Source organism: Adiantum capillus-veneris, chromosome 3, assembly GCF_014529385.1.
Source record: "Adiantum capillus-veneris isolate H3 chromosome 3, ASM1452938v2, whole genome shotgun sequence".
In the NCBI taxonomy this organism is placed as follows: Eukaryota; Viridiplantae; Streptophyta; class Polypodiopsida; order Polypodiales; family Pteridaceae; genus Adiantum; species Adiantum capillus-veneris.
In genome coordinates this window covers 125638434-125656341 of record NC_140933.1, presented here as the reverse complement: position 1 = coordinate 125656341, position 17908 = coordinate 125638434, and the positions used below count along the sequence as shown (strand labels likewise).

Genomic DNA, 17908 nt, shown 5'->3' with positions numbered 1-17908 from the left:
ATAATCTCTATGTCCTCACCTAACTGAGGACAAAAAACTCCATGTTTTTATCCTCTTGGTCATCAATGCTGCTAGCACATGGGACTTGGCCCTCAACTCTAAATGAACCATCTACATCAGAGGGTCTTTCATAGTAGACTATGCTATCATACTTATTATGTGATCAAGATTGTCAATGTTACTAGTGGCAGCATCTGAACATAAAAACAATAATGAGATAAACAACAATGATGGACAAGACAAAAAAAATTTGATTTTGGCTTTCTTAATTCATAGGAAATGGAGAATTGTTACAAGACAAAAACGGCGACGGGATTTAGGAAAAGAGCCAAAAATGGGGATAGGCTACAAAGCAAAAATATCGAGACTATGTTTGGAGTCTTTTTCTGACTCTGGTTGTTGTAGCACCTTTTCTTTCAGATTCCATGTTACTATTTTCTCCAGTCTCTTTGGCTAATTGATCCTTTGACGTCTTTGTTTGCCCTTGTGCATCCTCTGTAGGCTTTTTGGCAGCTCCATCTGCAAGAGAGAAGAAACAATCAACAAGAATGAACCTTAAACAATATTATCTACCTTTAGGAAAAAACAAAACCACAAATAACACCTATCATCTTTCTCTTTCTTTCCCTTTGCATCATTTGTATGGTCTGCAGGATGGAGGGAATGGTGTCTCTGGCTGACACTTCATTGTCCTTCATTGATGAAGGAGCATTTTCTTCTTGATCTCCATTCTCAGGACTATACTTCTCTAACACACCTTCCTTCTCAACTGTAATCCCTGGCTAAGCCTCTACAGCCTCTGGCCCAGCCTCTCCAATCATGAAAAGTATTAAGGAATTAAGAACTTGTTGTTTCAAGTTACATGTAGCTACAACATGATAGTGGAAGCTACCAAGCAATCATTGATAGCTACCAGCACTATCCTGGTAGCTACCAATGCCATCCTGGTAGCTGGTTGACTGAGAGCTACCAAGATGACATAGGGGCCACCAATGTTATCCTAGTAGTAATCAATCTAACAGTGGTGGTTAACAGAATAAAAGCCTGGCAACAACCTTTATCTAAAACATCTTCCTTCTCAGTACCAACACCTTGAATTCTGTTCTTCACAAATAAGAAATTAAGAACAAGTTTTCAAGTTACATGCAGGATCAGCATGACAATAGAAGCTACCAGGCAAGCACTAATAAGCTACCAGTACTACCAAATGCTATCCTAGTAGCTACCTTGCCCCCTACCATCATGGTAGCTGCAGATGCTATCATGGTAGCTACCAATGTTATCATGGTAGCTACCTTGTCACTTGCAAGACTACCTTGGCAGAATGGCAGCTACCAATGCAATCTTGAATCTACCTTGTCACTTGCAGGACTTCCTTGGCAGAATGGCAGCTCATGGCAGAATGGCAGCTACCAATGCAATCCTGGTAGCCACCTTGTCAATTGCAGGACTTCCTTGGTGGAATGGAAGCTCATGGCAGAATGGTAGCTACCACTATTATAGTGGTAGCTACTAGGGTTGACAGTGAGAAATTCCTTGTCACCAGCAGGAGTTCCATGGTAAAACAGTAGCTAATGGAAGAATGGTAGCTAACTTGCCACCAGCAAGACTTTCATGGGAGAATAGTAGCTCATGGAAGAATGGTATCCACAGCCATACTGGTAGCTAGCTGTACCAGGATTAGCCTGACAGCTACCACTATGAGAGTGGTACCTACCAGTATTTTACTAGTAGCTACCAGTCTTGTATTAGTAACTACAACTAGCAGGGTTCCCTTGATAACAGACACACAAAAAAACAAATAAATTTAAGCTCAATGCTACAAAATGCAGCAGGGTGTATACCATGGTCCATGCTTAAGGGCACTGATGAGGGTTTGGTGTCTGATTGCACTCCTTGGAAATTGGCATTCGTACTGCCGAGGATTACCAAAGACCGCATGGTATGCGAAATCGGTTGCATGCATCCCATCTGCATGCATGTTTCTTTGCTTGCAACAAGATGGCCAAAACAGTACATGTGAAAGGCATGATTGCAGGGCAGCAAAAACATGCCAAGTGCATCGTTGTCATACATCGTCAACCCACAAGCACTGCAAATGTTGTCCAAAGGCAAGGTGCCCATATCCACAGGTGGAACTTTTGGTGGAGGTGGAGACAACAAAACTGTAATTCTTTTGACTTGCATGGTCTTCACAAAATCCATCCGCATCTTTGCACACTCCTCCACTTCCTATGTAAAATCTCTCTCCTTTAGAGCACTATCCATAGCATCAAGTGGTACCTTCTCCTCAATTACCACTTGCAATGGTTGGAGTGTTAGCGACAACCTGCCGCCCGACAGTATTTTTAAGCTGCTCCACCTTCATTGCATCCACAACATCGACGCTACCTTCTGCCTTTAGTAATGCAGCCTCTGCATCTTTCAACTAGCCTCTGCGCTTTTCCACTAGGAGGTTGGCACCTTCATTGTGGTGCACATCAGCCTGAAGCAATTCTAGCTTATTAAAAGCTTCATTATACTCTGACAATGCAAAAGAATGCTTGCTTACAACCATGTTGTAAACAGTATCTAACTTTGTAAGAGATGTTGGACCCAATAAATTCTTTTTCTGCGCATCATCCACTGTATCAATTGGAGTTTCCTGGGGTGCCTCCAAATGATCTAGAGTCCTCGTCATTCGCCGCGAACTGTTAGGGGTAGAGGAGGAATAGAAAGCTGCCCATCGTTGCTTCTTTGCATGTGATTTGCCTCGATCCATATTTGTGACATTGTCAATACTTTCTGAAAACAAGGCCCAGTCAACCTGTCCCTTCAACTGCTTCATATAGAAATCCTCTAGCAAATCCTTTAGTCACCTCCATACCATAATTTCCAGGAGGTTCTTGATACACGGATGTGAACAATACATAAAACCTGTTCCAGAGCTTTGGATTCACATCTCTACATTTTACTTTGCTGCCCCCCTTCGGCACCTCCTTAAAGAATTTCAACCAATCTTTGTTGGTGAAATCTGCCTCAGTCAGCATCCACTCCAGAGTTGGGGAGGTCGTATACTTCATGTGCTTGAGGCTTTTTCATGCACAAAAAATGTCTTCCTTTCAAATGGCACATATGGAGTGCACCAACTTCCTTTGCCCTGTAAAATACAGGGAAAAACATAAGACCATAGTTGTTTCCATATGGCAAATGCATACAGGTATGAAAGTATGATTGGAGTATGGTTCAACACTTAAGCTTGAAAAATACACGGCCTAAATTTACTGAAAACTTAGATAACTTATGCATGGTGAGCATTTATAATATCACAATTTTACAGAAGTTTTCACATTAAACATCAATTGTTGCATTGAGCAGGAGCAGAAGCAGGCTGGGCATGTGCATGAATAGGTGGTACAACTACGTGTATCCCAGACAGATAGCTACCATGTAACTACCACCTTGGTATTTCTTTTCTAAATGAACTTTTTGATTGGTAGATGGCTAACATAATGCTACCAACTTGTTATGTTTTTTGCAGAATGCTGAATGCTACAATATTGATGATCTTTGATTCACTTTCCCTATATTAAATGAGGGTTGCAGGTGGTAGCTACCACACTGATAGAGTATCACTGATGCATGCTTCTTCATAGCACTATGATTTCCAATCCATACGAGTACGGTCCCAACTATGCACAAGACATGAATGCATGTGCAGCCAGCCAATTGAAGTTCAATCAAAAATGCAATGTGCACAAATATATCTGCTTGAATGCATGCATGCCTCTACACAGATTTTCAATGCAAGCTTGAATGCATGCACATTAGCTTATGGAGCTTGAATGCATCTACAAACATCTAGCCTCTAACTTAGGTTTGCTTCAAAGCAATCTTAAGAGAGCTTACATGGACCTTGGAAACAAGTTCCAACAATAAATTGTGTAGACACAGCCAGCAACACTAAGATGCAGTAGTACCTCAGTGTTGGGGGTTACAACATCTGTCATTTTTTAATGTTTCTTTGCTATAGGAGTGCAGGGCTTTGGTGAAGGAGTCAAGACCTTCTTCTTCCTCTTTCCAGCAAGGGAGTCCAAGGGTGGATCACGCAAGGGAGATGAATAACCGGCCCTCTTCCGCCTCCCAGTAATTGTGGCTGATTTTGCTTCAGCTGTTGGAGGAGCTGCTTGGCCACCTGAGTTGCCCCCCTCTACAACCGTCGAGCAGGAGATGTCATGATTGTGGAGTAAGGTGCCCCCACCCCCACCCCCCCACTACTTTCACACACACAGTTGAAACTGAAAAAGATAATTTTTTAAAGTTTTTAAATCCAGCTCGCTGCTCAAGACTTTTGATGAACAATTTTCAAATAAAACCTTATAAAAGATTTCAAAGTTTACTCACCTAGCTACCAACCAGCCCACCCCCTTGCTACCACCCCCAAAAATGGGTAGCTAGTGTACCACCTATTCATGCATCCACCCTGTTAGTTTGCCTTTGTCAAATGGTTGTGATTGAGTATGTACCTAAGACTTCTAAAGAATAAAGTATTAACAAGATTCTTCCAAAATGCATGGATTTAATTTAAAAGTAAAAGAAAGGGAGGGGCCGATGTGGCCCAGCCAAGAAAACCATGGGCGAAGATAGGTAATGTAGGGGCAACACTGAGGCCAGCATAGAAGCCAAGTATTAAGAGCATCTTGACGGCATTGTGGGAGCAACATGTCTGCATGACAAGACGGCAGGGAAAATGAAGGTTTTTTTTTTCAAAATTTGGTGTTTCTAGAGCTGACATCGTGCTCATAACAATGGCATGGTTAGCTCATCGATATGCTTCTTCCAAGGTTGTGTTTTCGGATCCGTCTGTGTTTAGAGTTTTTAGTGCCTGGCCTCAGTAGTGCAAAAGATTGCAAGAGATTCCAAGAAGATTTTGTCTAATAAAAACTCCTTCTCTTGCTCTGATACCAATTGTGACTGCACGAATGTGGTGCATGTGCGGAGAGCAAGAAGGAGAGAGAGAGAGAGAGAGAGAGAGAGAGAGAGAGAGAGAGAGAGAGAGAGAGAGAGAGAGAGAGAGTACATAGGATGTGGGGTGGAGCTCCCAAAGCTCACTGTATAAGCATTGTGTGAGAATGAGTGAGAGCTCCTTATTCTTTGTATGTATAAAGAATAAGGAGATAAATGTGGACGACCGGACACTGGCCGGCAGACATGGGCAAAGCACGGTGAGGCACACCGCCTTTACTTAGCAGTATGTACCCTTTTGCAAGCATCATTGATAAAGGCAAAGGAGGATATCACTTTGATGATGTTAAAAGGTATGAGAAGACTAGGGACAAAGAAAAAGAGAAGGATAAGGTGACTGAGGAGAATGTAGTGGCAGAGGAAGTATTTACTATGTTACCATCATATACATGTGGTAGTGACGTGTGTGAACACACTTTGAACAGCCGTGGGGCATTGTTTCCATCACTAGAAGTATTTTCCCCCATGTGCATTGTATATAGCCCATCACTCTAGGGCTATCTTATCTTTCCACTGCACACTAAGTAATACACTCTCTGTTGTGTGCCTTGAGCTTTCTTCATCTTCTCCAAGTTGTGCGTGTTTTCTTGCAACCCTAATTCCAACCATTGGTATAAGAGCAGGCTGCATCCTCTTGAGCTTAGTTTCCAACATCTCCAGCACACACCTACTCACTTTCTCCTATTTCTGTGAGCTTTGGTGAGCACCTAGCAACTCGACAAATACTTCAAGATAGCTTGTAGAGCTTAGTCTGCTCAAAATTTTGATTTGGGCTCATTTTGATCTCTGTTTCCACTACAGGTAGTAATGTGCATGCAATTTTGTCATTCTGTGCAAATTTTTTGTTAGTATCGTTTTTTGCATAACAATTTCCATACAATCTTCTGCAATTTTTGCTATATAGCACTATTGTTCTCACCTCGTTTCTCCTCTTTTTGAAAAGTTTTCACATCAAGTGCATCATTCTCCGTGGCTCACAACAACACGTATGTGTTCAAGATGTTAGGACATATTGGATCGAGACAATTACCTTATGTGGGCTTACATGATGCAACATGTCCTTGTGTTAAAAGGAATTTGGAGCAATGTGCAAGGCATTGATATACGTCCTAGTTTTGAGGATATAGGCGATGTTGCAGCTCCACTACTAATGCTGGTTCCACTACAAATGCAGCTATTGTTGAGTCTTCTGTGCAAGGAGACTATGATACTGATGTTGATGCAGGAAGGGCATTTAGTGTAGAATACAATTATGATCCTTCTGTCCATGATGCATGTTTGTCAGTTGTTATATATGCTCAAGTGTGGTACTTTAACAGTGGTGCTACAAAGCACATTACCTCTCATCGGACTTGTTTACCTCTCTCAAGGATGTCCCTCATGGGAATTAAATCACTTGTGCCAACAATGCCTCTTATCCGGTCAAGGGAGCTGGAAAGATTGTGTTGTTTGCTACGAATGGCAGTTCTTTCACACTTGTTGATTTACTTTATGTACCTAGGATCAAGAATAATCTTTTGGTTGTATCTGCCACTGCTAGACTTGGTCTTGTAGTCAAATTTGTGGATGATAGATGTAAAATACATAATCTCAATTTTGATGATGAAATTGTTGCATGTGGCATTTTATATCATGGGCTGTATAAGCTCACTTTGTATGACGTGGAAAAATTTTGCAACTGCAGTTGTGGATTCTAAGGCTATTTCAGATGCAAAACTTTGGAACGTACATTTTGAACATAAAACTGATATGGTTGCTTCTTTGCCACCTCTTGAAGAAATTGTCAAACATGTTTGTGAAGTCTCTATTTTGGGTAAGATCCAACATTCGAAGTTTCCAAAGGATGCTTCAATAAGGGCCACATGCAGGTTGCAACTTGTACATTGTGATGTTTGTGGGCCCATGAAAACTCCATCCTTGGGAAATTTATTTCGTGACTTTAATTGATGATTACTCTAGGCATGCATGGGTATATCCACTTAAAGTGAAGTCTGAAGTATTTATGTGCTTCAAACAATTTCTAGCTATGGCTGAAAATGTCTCAAAATGTACTATGGGAACCCTTCGTTCCGATTGAGGGGAGGAGTATATGTCTCATGAATTTAATGCATTTTTTACTAGTTGTGGGATAAAACACCAATGTGCAGTGCCTTATATGCCTCATCAAAATGGTGTTGTTGAGAGGAAAAATAAGTCACTTACAAAAATGGCACGATGTATGGTCAAAAGTCAAGCTTTTTCGCATTCGTTTTGGGTTGAGGCCATCATGTGTGCCACTTATGTACTTAACATGTGTCCTACAAAATCTTTGGAGTCTATTACTCCATGTGAAGCATGGCATGATAGAAAGCCTTCTATTGAACACATGTGTGTTTTTGGCTGATTGGCATATGATTTGGTTATAGTGCTAAAAGCAAAGGTTACAAGTTGTATCATCCTCAAAAAAAATGTATCTTGGTCTCACAAGATGTTGTGTTTGTGGAAGATTCTATTCAACCGTTCCTGTCATGTACTAGAGACGATAATGTAAGCTCACAGGACATTCATGACACTTTGTTGCCTCTTTTGAGTGGTGGAATTTCAAATGTTACTTCCAATAGAACCTATGGGGGTTTCTAAAAATGTTACAGATGGCCTATTACTGATGTAGATGTACATGATGTCCTTGATGAGGAAAGAGTTGAGAATGAGCAGGCTAGAGGTATGCCGAAGTGGCTTGTGCATACTTTCTGTGACAATAAATTGATGCACCTTTGTCTAGTTGTACTCGTTCAGGGTCTTTCCATGCTTCCGCTCCATCAGATTGTTATGATTTGGTTATGTCTAGCTTACATGATGTTGAGTAACCTCTGTCTTTTGATGAAGCACACAACTCAAAAAATTGGATGGCTGCCATGCAATCTGAATATGATGCACTTATAGAAAATAACATATGGACTTTATGTAGTTTGCCTCTTGGGAGAAAGTCCATTGGTACGAAGTGGGTTTACAAGTTGAAATCAAGTCGGATGGTGAGAGTGATTCTATAAGTCTTGACTTGTGCAAAGGGTTATGCACAACAAAAAGGCATAGATTATGAAGAGACTTTTGCTCCCACTTGTCATATGACTACAATGCATCTTCTATGTGTAGCGGCAGATCAATTTGGTTGGGATGTACATCAGTCAGACATAATTACTACTTTCTTGAATAATGACATATTTGAGGAACTTTATGTAACGCAACCTCTCCATTTTGTCAAGAAAGGACAAGAGGATAAAGTGTGCAAATGTAAGAAAGCATTGTATGGATTGAAGCAATCTCCTCGTGCTTGAATGAGAAGGCTGACACTCATTTGGTCAAACGAGTCTTTCATAACACTCCAATAGAGAGCACATTATATGTAAAGTGTGAGGGTGATGTACTTCTAATTTTTGTTCTCTATGTGGATGATTTTCTAATGAATGGAACAAATAAGAGACCTATTGTTGGATTTAAGGCTGATCTGAATGCTACTTTCAAGATGAAAGTTTTGGGGTAGTTGCATCATTACTTGGGTATACAATGTAAGCAGTGTGATGGTGGTATGTCCTTGTGTCAAACAAGTTACATAGAGACATTGCTATGTAAGTTTGGACTTGAGGATCGAAAACTTATTGCCTCTCCCATGGAAATGTATCCAACACGAGGCCACATATTCAGTTTTCAGTCTCATAAGTCAGCAAATTCATGCATAGCCCAGGGTCTAAGCATTGGCAGGCTATCAAGAAGATTTTTTGCTACTTGAGTGGAGCATTACATCTTGGCTTGTTTTATCCCAAGGGGGGATCATTGCCACCAGATTTACATGCTTTTTGGGACTCATATTGAACTGGTTTTTTTGACACCCGAGTGTCCACAAGTGATTTTTGTTTCATGCTTGTCAGTTCATGTATTTGATGATTGAGCAAGAAGCAACCTACTATGGCCACTTCCAGTTGTGAGGCTAAGTACAAGGAAGTCTTCACAGCTACGGTTGAGTGTGTATGGATCAGACGTTGGTGCAGCCAAAGTTGGTCGATCGTATAAAATGGCATGGGCAGGTATGTGCAGGCTAGCAGATGCATGGCAACGGGCTAGAGCAGCTAAGATCTTGGGCAGTCAAGTAGCAATGGAGATGTATGGCTGATGTAGTTTATAGGCCAAGAAGGGCTCCCAAAAGGGCCAATTTGGGTAGCAAACGAGAGAAGTTGAAGGTACAATCTTTGGGCCTAGAAATGTAGAGCTTGAAATGTTAAAGGAGCAGGCCTATACGGCTCATCAAACAAATCTACAGAGTCGAAGATATTGGAGTTTGAAGGTGCAGTGCATTGCAGATCTGAACTGGATAGGGCAGGTGGATCCAGGTGATCCAAACCCTTTTGGAGCTGTGGGTGTGTAGAGCTTGATTTATGGAGCCTACTGGTATTTTTGGATTGGCAATCTGAGTCTCAGATGTCATGTTATTAGCAGCCAAAGTTTTGTAGGGGATCGGGTTGGTGTCCACCTGACAGCATGGGGAACCGTGCCATCTGGAATTTTTTGGGCCTTGACAAAGTTTGAGAAGGTGATATGTAGTGTATGGAGCTAACAGCAATTGACCGCTCGTCAAACAGAGCCTGGAGCAGAAAGTTATAGAAGTTGGAAGGTTGGATGCGGTTGCTCGAGGATGGTTGCAGCTGAAGTTTAGTGTTTTTGCGGCCTCTGTTCGGGGTCTTGGAGAATCTCAAAATGCAGCCAGGTGCTTGTGGCTCAGTGTCAGTATGGTGAAGCTTTGGCCGGGCCTTATGCTTTGAAAGTCTGACCTCAGAGCGGGATGTTGCAAGCCGATGAAATGGGCGGGGGAAAATGAGTTTGGGGATTTTTTTTGAAGATTTTTATTATAGGTTTTTGGAGGCTTGGAAGGTGAGGGCTCTGGAGGCTACCACGTGTGGTGCTGCCTCAGTCCCACATGCAAGGTTTTGAGGTGAAACGGCAGAGGATATTAGCCAGGGCCATGAGCCCATTGGAAGTGTATGAGGGAGTGGGAGCTCCCCTTGAGCAAGGCTATGGAATGACTGTCAGGTGCTGCATCGATGGCGCTCAGGGCAGTCACGTGATGGTTTTTGTCTACGCCGATGGTGCACTGGCAGGGCGAAAGCAACGTTGCATGTTTACTTTTTATGCACGAAGCCTCTTGTCAAGTGTGTTGAAGGACGCAGAGAAAGAGCTGGGAGCTATTCGGGAGTGGACAGAGGAAGAGCTGCAGGGGGCTGTGTGATGCACAGATACGCTTGGCCTTATCTGGCTAACGTAGGGAAAGACCTGCAGGCGAGAAGAAGCTAGTTCTCAACTGTGCTGATAGACGCAAAGAAACACCTATGCATAGCTGGTGATCCCGAGATAGACATGGACACAGAGATAGGTAAGTCATTTTGATGCAGTACTGTGTGTGGGTGGGTGTGTGTGTGTGTGTGTGTGTGGGTGGGCGGGTGTGTGTGTGTGTGTGTCTGACACAGTGTGGTTTTTGTTGCAGTCTTGTGGAAATGCTTTTTGTTTGTCTGGTGATTCCCTGCATCATGCTCTGATGTGAGGATAGAGTTGTTAGTCTCAGTATAGTGTTGAGGTGCAGCATTGTAAATTACCTGCAGGTAGCGAATATGCCACGCTTGAAAATTGAAGCCAGAGCTAGGGCTGATTTGGACGAAGATGTTGTCCCAAAGAGGAAAAGACCAAGAAGGGTAGAGCACTCTAGTCGAGCTAATTTGAGGGGGAACAATGTCAATGCTTGTCGACCAAGCAGTAGAGTCATGTAAATAAGGGTGACTATTTCTGTGGGCGATGATGATATTGATGCATTGCTCTTAGCATGCATGAAATCGTTCCTTGAGAATGAAAGCCTGGCTAGTCTATGCGCATTGGAGAGGGGAGGGACTGCCTTGCACCTTCATTTTTAGATGGTTGTGCGACTATGGGTAGCATCACTAATAGCTGTTAACAAGAAAATCAAAGGATATTTTGGGTGGGACAAAGTGACTCCAAAAGAGGGGATGGTTTTGTGCCGAGGTTTAAAACATCATAAAATGCATACATTCGAGGGCATGATTGGGTATTTCTTGAAAGAACAGGATGAGTTGCACTTTAGGAAAGTGATGCATAATATGACTGCTGCCGATGTTAACAAAGAGATAGAACTATATAGTCTCTATGGAGCTGATGAGCTAAAGAATAAAGTGTGCTTGACACCAATGAACATTTTCGATAGAGCACTCATGTTTTGGAAATTTAAACTCCGCCATCCAGCAGGAAATGATTTCTTGTCGACCACTGCATAAGATGGTGAAAATAGGAAAATATTATCCATCGTCTTCGTGGATCACTCCACATCAGGGACGGGGAATGGAAATGGGAAAAATAAAATCGCTTTGGAGATGCATGATCTACCCATCGAGTACAACTAAAAGGGAGGTGGTAATGCGTGTGCTAGTCTCCACCCAACCGTGCTATCTTATAGCCTCCCCCTAGCGTACACATTGTTTGGCCGTGCCGGTGGCCTTGCCCATAGGACCCATGTCCTTACATTACCCCCCCTTGGAGAATCGTTTTCATCCTCAAAAACGAACGTAGGAAAACGTTTCTTAAGTGCGGAGACATTCTCCCATGTGGAACCTTCTTCAGGTCTATCTAGCAATTTTACCAACACCTGTCGTCTGACATGATGTCTGGTGCGAAGCTCGTGAGAATCCAAAATCTTTTCGGGCTCATGAGGAATGCTTGGCGTGTGATAAGGTCAACCAACACACCTGTGTCGATGACATTATCATTCTGTCCTAGCTATTTTCGTAAACGGCTAACATGAAAAACAAGATGAACTCGTGAGTGTTATGGAAGAACTAACTCATAGGCCACTTGACCTATACATTTGAGAATGGTAAACGGTCCACAATAGCGTGGTGAAAGTTTAGCGACTTTTCCCGTCTTCAGACTTTCTGAATGCTTCGGAACTTTGAGGAAAACCTTGTCTCCTTCTTCAAAAGTAGCAAGACATCGATGCTCATCTGCATACTTCTTATATCGATCTTGAGCTTGCTTAACATTTTGTCGAGAAACTCGAAGCATGTCAAAGTGGTCTTGGAGAAAATCCTTCGCTTGTTGTATCTTGTCCTTAGCCAACCCCACCGTAACGGGTGATCTAGGTTGAAATCCATACAAAAGCATAAATGGACTAAACCCTATAGTCACATGCTTTGAACTATTATAAGCAAATTCCAATATAGGTAAGTAGTCTTCCCAATTGGTTTGCTTCTTGCTAACGTATGCTCATAGCATATCCTCTAGCACTTGATTAACTCTTTCTGTTTGACCATCCATTTTTGGATGATCAGCCGTACTTAGATTAAATTTAGTTTCCAACTTTTGGAACACAGCTCTCCAAAAGTGATTATCGAACTTTCTACCTCTGTCAGTAATGATACTAGCTAGAAGACCATAGAGTTTATATATATGCTCTACAAATAGCCATGCTAATTCCGGTGTCTTAACCGTAGTCTTAGTGGGAATGAATCGACCCATCTTTGTGAGACGGTATACAATTACCCAAATGGCATCATGGCCATGATTTGTAGTAGGTAGTCCTACTACAAAATCCATAGAGATACTCTCCCACTTACCTTGTGGAATCTCTAAAGGATGTAAAAGGCCACCTACCTTGAGGCGCTCTGCCTTATTAACTTGGCACTATTGGAAGTTTAGTACGTACTCTTGAACATCATGATGTAAGCACGACCAATAAAATTTCCGTCGAACTAAGGCATACGTCTTATGGATACGTGGATGACGAGCACTTGGACTATCGTGACACTCAAATAAGATTTGGCACCTAGTGTCTGAGTCCTTTGGCACACATACTCTACCTTTGTGGAGTAAGTAGCCATCATCAATGGAAAAATTCTTCCATCACTTAAGCTCTTCCTGAGTAGGGGTGGAGCTCTGTGTGTTGGAGTTTCTATCTCCACGTGCAGAGACATGTTGATCTGGCTGTTCAGAGACATGTGAGTGTGAGGGATCCCTTTCAAAATTGCACTCCGCACTTTAGCATATGATTGATCTTGTGCACACTTGCCACGTAATGACTCCAAAAATCCACTCTTTAGTTCCGTGAAAGCAAGTGAATTAATCTGAGGCATCCGGCTTACTGCATCCGCTACTACATTATATCGACCCTTGCGATATCGTAGCTTACAATCATAATCTTGAAGGATTTCTGCCCATCTAGCTTTACGGCCCTTCAAGTCTGTTTGAGTAGTAAGCCATTTGATACTCTCATGGTCAAAAACTACTTCAAACTCGACACCATATAAATAGTGTCGCCACTTTCATAAAGCGTGAATTATGGCATAGAGCTCTCTCTCATAGACAGAATAATTTTGTTGAGCTCTATCTAACTTTTTACTTTCAAAGGCTATAGGTCTTCCCTCCTGGAGAAGCACCGCACCGATGGCTTTATCACTAGCATCAGTCTCTACCACAAACGGCTTAAGTGGGTCGACGATTGCGAGGATGGGAGCAGTGGCTATAGCTACCTTGAGTTGTTCAAACTGCGTTTTTGGGCTTCTTCCCAAGAAAAGGTCTTACCTTTTGCTTTAAGTTGATCCGTCATAGGAACAGTGATTTTGGCATAGTCACGGATATACTGTCAATAAAATCTATCCATGCCTAAAAATATTTGAAGCTCCTCAACCGTGTTGGGATGTGGCCATCGAAGAATGGCATCGACCTTGTCAGTGTCCATCTTGATGCCAGAATAAGAGATCACATGACCGAGGTAATGTATCTCTGTTTTAAAGAAATTGCACTTGCTTTGCTTAGCATACAGCACGTGAGCTCGTAGTTGTTCAAACACTAATCATAAGTGTTCTATGTGTTCATCTTTAGTCTTACTGTGAATGAGAATATCATCAAGGAAAACCACAACAAATTTTCCAAGATAGGTGTTGATTATACCAAAAGGCATAACCAAAAATTCAAAATGCTCAAATCGTGTCCTAAAGGCAGTTTTGGAGATATCTTGCAGTAGGATACGTACCTGGTGGTATCCTGAACGAAGATCTATCTTTGTATAGTATCTTGCCCCATGGAGTTGATCAAACAACTCATCCACTCAAGGTAGAGGATACTTGTTCTTGATGGTTATCACATTTAATCCGCGATAATCTACGCACATGCGCATAGTACCATCTTTCTTCTTTACCAATAGAATTGTTGATGCCCAAGGCGAAGTGCTAGATCTAATGAAACCACGAGCGAGGTAGTCAGCCTACTGACTCTCACCTCCTTGCCTTCTTTAGCACTCATACGATAAGGTGGTTTACTCACCGGTTTAGTGCCTCGCAAGACATCTATGCCATGTTGCACATCACGTGTAGGGGGTAAACCCGGTGGTAAATCACTTGAGAACACATCACTATACTCCGTGAGTAAGTGAGTCAGATTTTTCCGTACAAAAGGAGAAAGTAAACTAGAGTTATGTTGGGATGGAGAATCTTGTAATTCTTGTAATGTTTGTTTTACAACAGTTGCACGTTGCTCTATAGAATTAAAATTGAGAGCACTTTGCTTGTTAGATTTGTTAACACTTTGTTTATTAGTAGAATTCATTGCACTTTGCATACCATTACTTGAATTCATTGCACTTTGCATACCAGTACTAGAATTCATCGCACTTTGCTCTTGAGAATTCACAAGACTTGAAGACAAGCAGTAACACAAAAAGACTTCATCTATTAAATTTGATTTCTGCAAAATAGAAAGCTCGGTTGTACATATAAGAGGTGCAAATGGTATATTTTTCTCACGAAGCAAAAGCACATGTTTACCATTGGCCATAAAGGATAAGGAGTTGTGTTCATAACTAGTGTGCAATGTGTTTCCTAAACCATGGAGCCACTCCCGTCCTAAAACTACATCAGCATGGTCCATGTTCATAACTTGGAATTCAAGGGTCATCGTATGATCTTGAACAATAATATCAACCCCTTGAACTATCGTGTCCCATACTTCTTTATCATTCCCAGACATCTGCTCCACCACATACTTGTGATAGCAGGGAGTTCGTGTAAGCTTCAATTTCTTGACTAGCTTATAGTTCAAGAAGTTATGAGTTGCACCATTATCCACTAAAATACGAACATGTTGTACCATGCATGCAAATCAAATCATGGGGCCAAAGGTGGACTGCCACATTTAAGCAAGCACACAACACTTGTGCTTTTCTTCCATATGAAGGACCTCTACAACACAATATTTAGGAGATGAATCTAATGTGAGGCATTGCAACGTGTGCATGGCCAATTCTTTGCCTTGCAAAAGAGGACAATCTTTCTTGTTATGTTGGTCCGAAAGACATCTAAAACACAAATTGTGTTTCTTTGCACGCTCAAAATCAGTAGTGCTGAGAGACCCACACAGAGTATCTCGTGAGTGCTTAGGCTTCTTAGCCTCTTGTGGGCGTGGAGAGGTAGATTGTCTCTTATTCCTCTTGGAACGTGTGGGAGATCTACCTTGCCATTGGCTCTTAGCCACATTGCTCTTAGCAAAAGTATTCTTAGAGTGGGGAACATTTCCTTTCCTTTCTTGGTCATCATCATATCTTTGTGCATGACTAATGGCTTCTTCCAAAGTTTTTGGATGTTGGGTCTTGACATGAAGACGATAGTCTTTGTCAAGACTCCTATTAAAACCCCGTATCTTTTGGAATTCATCTAGACCTTCTAGTTTTGATATGATTTCTTGATACTTTGAAAGGTACTGTGTGAGCGAGAGGCCAGACATGCGGCATGCCTCCCATACTAACCAATTCTTATCTTCTTCATTGGAGTCAAAAACTCTTTGGAGAAAGAAGCTTGAAACGCAGCCCAAGACGGAGGATGAGCATCTATTGGAAATGTCATCCACCACTTATAGGCCTTGCCTTTAAGAGATAGACTTTTTTCCACGGCCGTCTTTATATTGGGGGGGTGTTTCAATCTATGAATATCACTCCATTTGTGTAAGAACATATTGACCGCATCCTTGTTGCAATCACGCTCTTCCCCGTGAAACTCAAGAATGGTGATTTTCTTAAGTAATGCATTGCTACATTCTGCATCTTTTGCAACACTTGTCTCTTGGACTCCTTGAGTCGTGCAAGCTTGGTTCCCTTGAACCGTGCCACTGGTGGCTCCTGGAGTTGTCTGTGAATTCATAAATTTCACCTGTAACTCTGTAAGATTGGTAACATTTGCATTGAGTGCAGAGAGGTTGCTTTCAAGTACGCTTTGGCAATGTTCCAAAGTCTTGAAAGAAGCCATATCTACAAGCCCATGATCTCCTAAATCATCATCATCATGTATATTAGCGTCAGCAGCACCCGTCGTACCCTGATTTTGATCTACGTGCTCAAAATCAAGCATGTGTATGTGGGATATCCTCACTGGCCATGGTAAACACACACTAATGCAAAGAGAGAAAAAGAAACGACAACTTGTACGTTGAGAAATTGAAGTCTATGTGTTTTGTATGCTCCGCGATTTGTGTTGCATGCGAACCTCGCCTTGCAAGAATTTGAGCGCTTCACGTGTCGTTCCTTGTAAGAACACCTTTGATGATTCTTCACAAAAACTCATCCTTTTTGTGAAGGCTTTTCTTCACTTTGAAGCTACCTCCTTGAGGAAAAAAGAATTTTTGGAGGAAAATTTGCCTTCTTCCTAGAAGTGAAAAGGAAAGGTAAAGCTACTTCCTTGAGGTTTGAAGCTTTCCCTTTCCTTCTAGTTCTCCTTTCAACACAAGTAAATTATCTTTCCTTGTCATACATAACAAGGGCCAATAGCTTGATGCTAAAGTGTTGGCCTCTTACCCTCATAGGGTGGGTTCCACCCTCCTTCATGCAAGGGTTAAGTGGACCTTCCTACGGTGCCAACGAAAGCCTTCAGAGCCTCAGTGCCATCGAGTTGTTGGTCGAGTTTTCCTTGGTCACCCGCTGTGGAGGGCGTAGATGGGGGAGCTGCGGTCAGCTGTCGCTGTTTATCCACGCGCTGCTCACATAGAAAATGGTGCCTGTCTTCTTAGCGGGGACGTCGCTGTCTGCGGAACGTGGGAGAGAAGCAGGGCGACGCACGCACATGCAAGCCTCTTTTAGCCTCCCCCCAAAAATAGCTCTAATACCAGTGAAAGGGCGGTGGTAATGCGTGTGCTAGTCTCCACCCAACCGTGCTATCTTATAGCCTCCCCCTAGCGTACACATTGTCCGGCCGTGCCGGTGGCCTGGCCCATAGGACCCATGTCCTTACAACAACCTACCAAGACATTTTTAGCATTTTTGTTAGCAATGACATCTATACAACAACTCACCCACGAGCGGACTGGTTCCTCTCTCGTTGGCAAGAAAGACAAAGGTATGCAGTTTAGCATTTGCATAGCGAGCATCTTTTCCAGCAAATCGCCAACAAGTATTGGCAGTCATGATTTCGGTACCGAAATGAACGATGCACGGATAGGCGGTGACTTTATTCCGCTAGTCCACCAAGCTGATATCACGACAGTTGCTTAGTGGTAGTGTGGATTCTTGTTGTTTTTTATTGTGTTTGGAAATAACAAAACTGATTGTTGGATTTTGTGTTCACTGCAGAAGGATGGAGCAACACGATGAAGACCAGCTGTCTGCTGGCATTGGATGACACACAGACAGAAAACTCTTTTGCTGGTATTGAAGACGAGCGTGTTGATAGAATCCATGACATATGATTGCAGTTTTGAGGGAGCTGATGGGGGATGACAGCATCAGCCATCATTCTTTGCGGTCAGATCTTCTTGGCGTTGTGCGTAGCTTAAAAGATAGCATCAACAATTATGCTATCAATATTGCTAATGTCCAGGTCGTCAAATTAAAAGA

At 42.3% G+C, this 17908-nt stretch overlaps 1 pseudogene; it reads left to right on the top strand.

Moving 5' to 3' along the window:
* The first annotated feature begins 10891 nt into the window (after window positions 1-10891).
* On the top strand, window positions 10892-17566 carry LOC147461659 (uncharacterized; annotated as a pseudogene).
* Window positions 17567-17908: the final 342 nt, after the last annotated feature.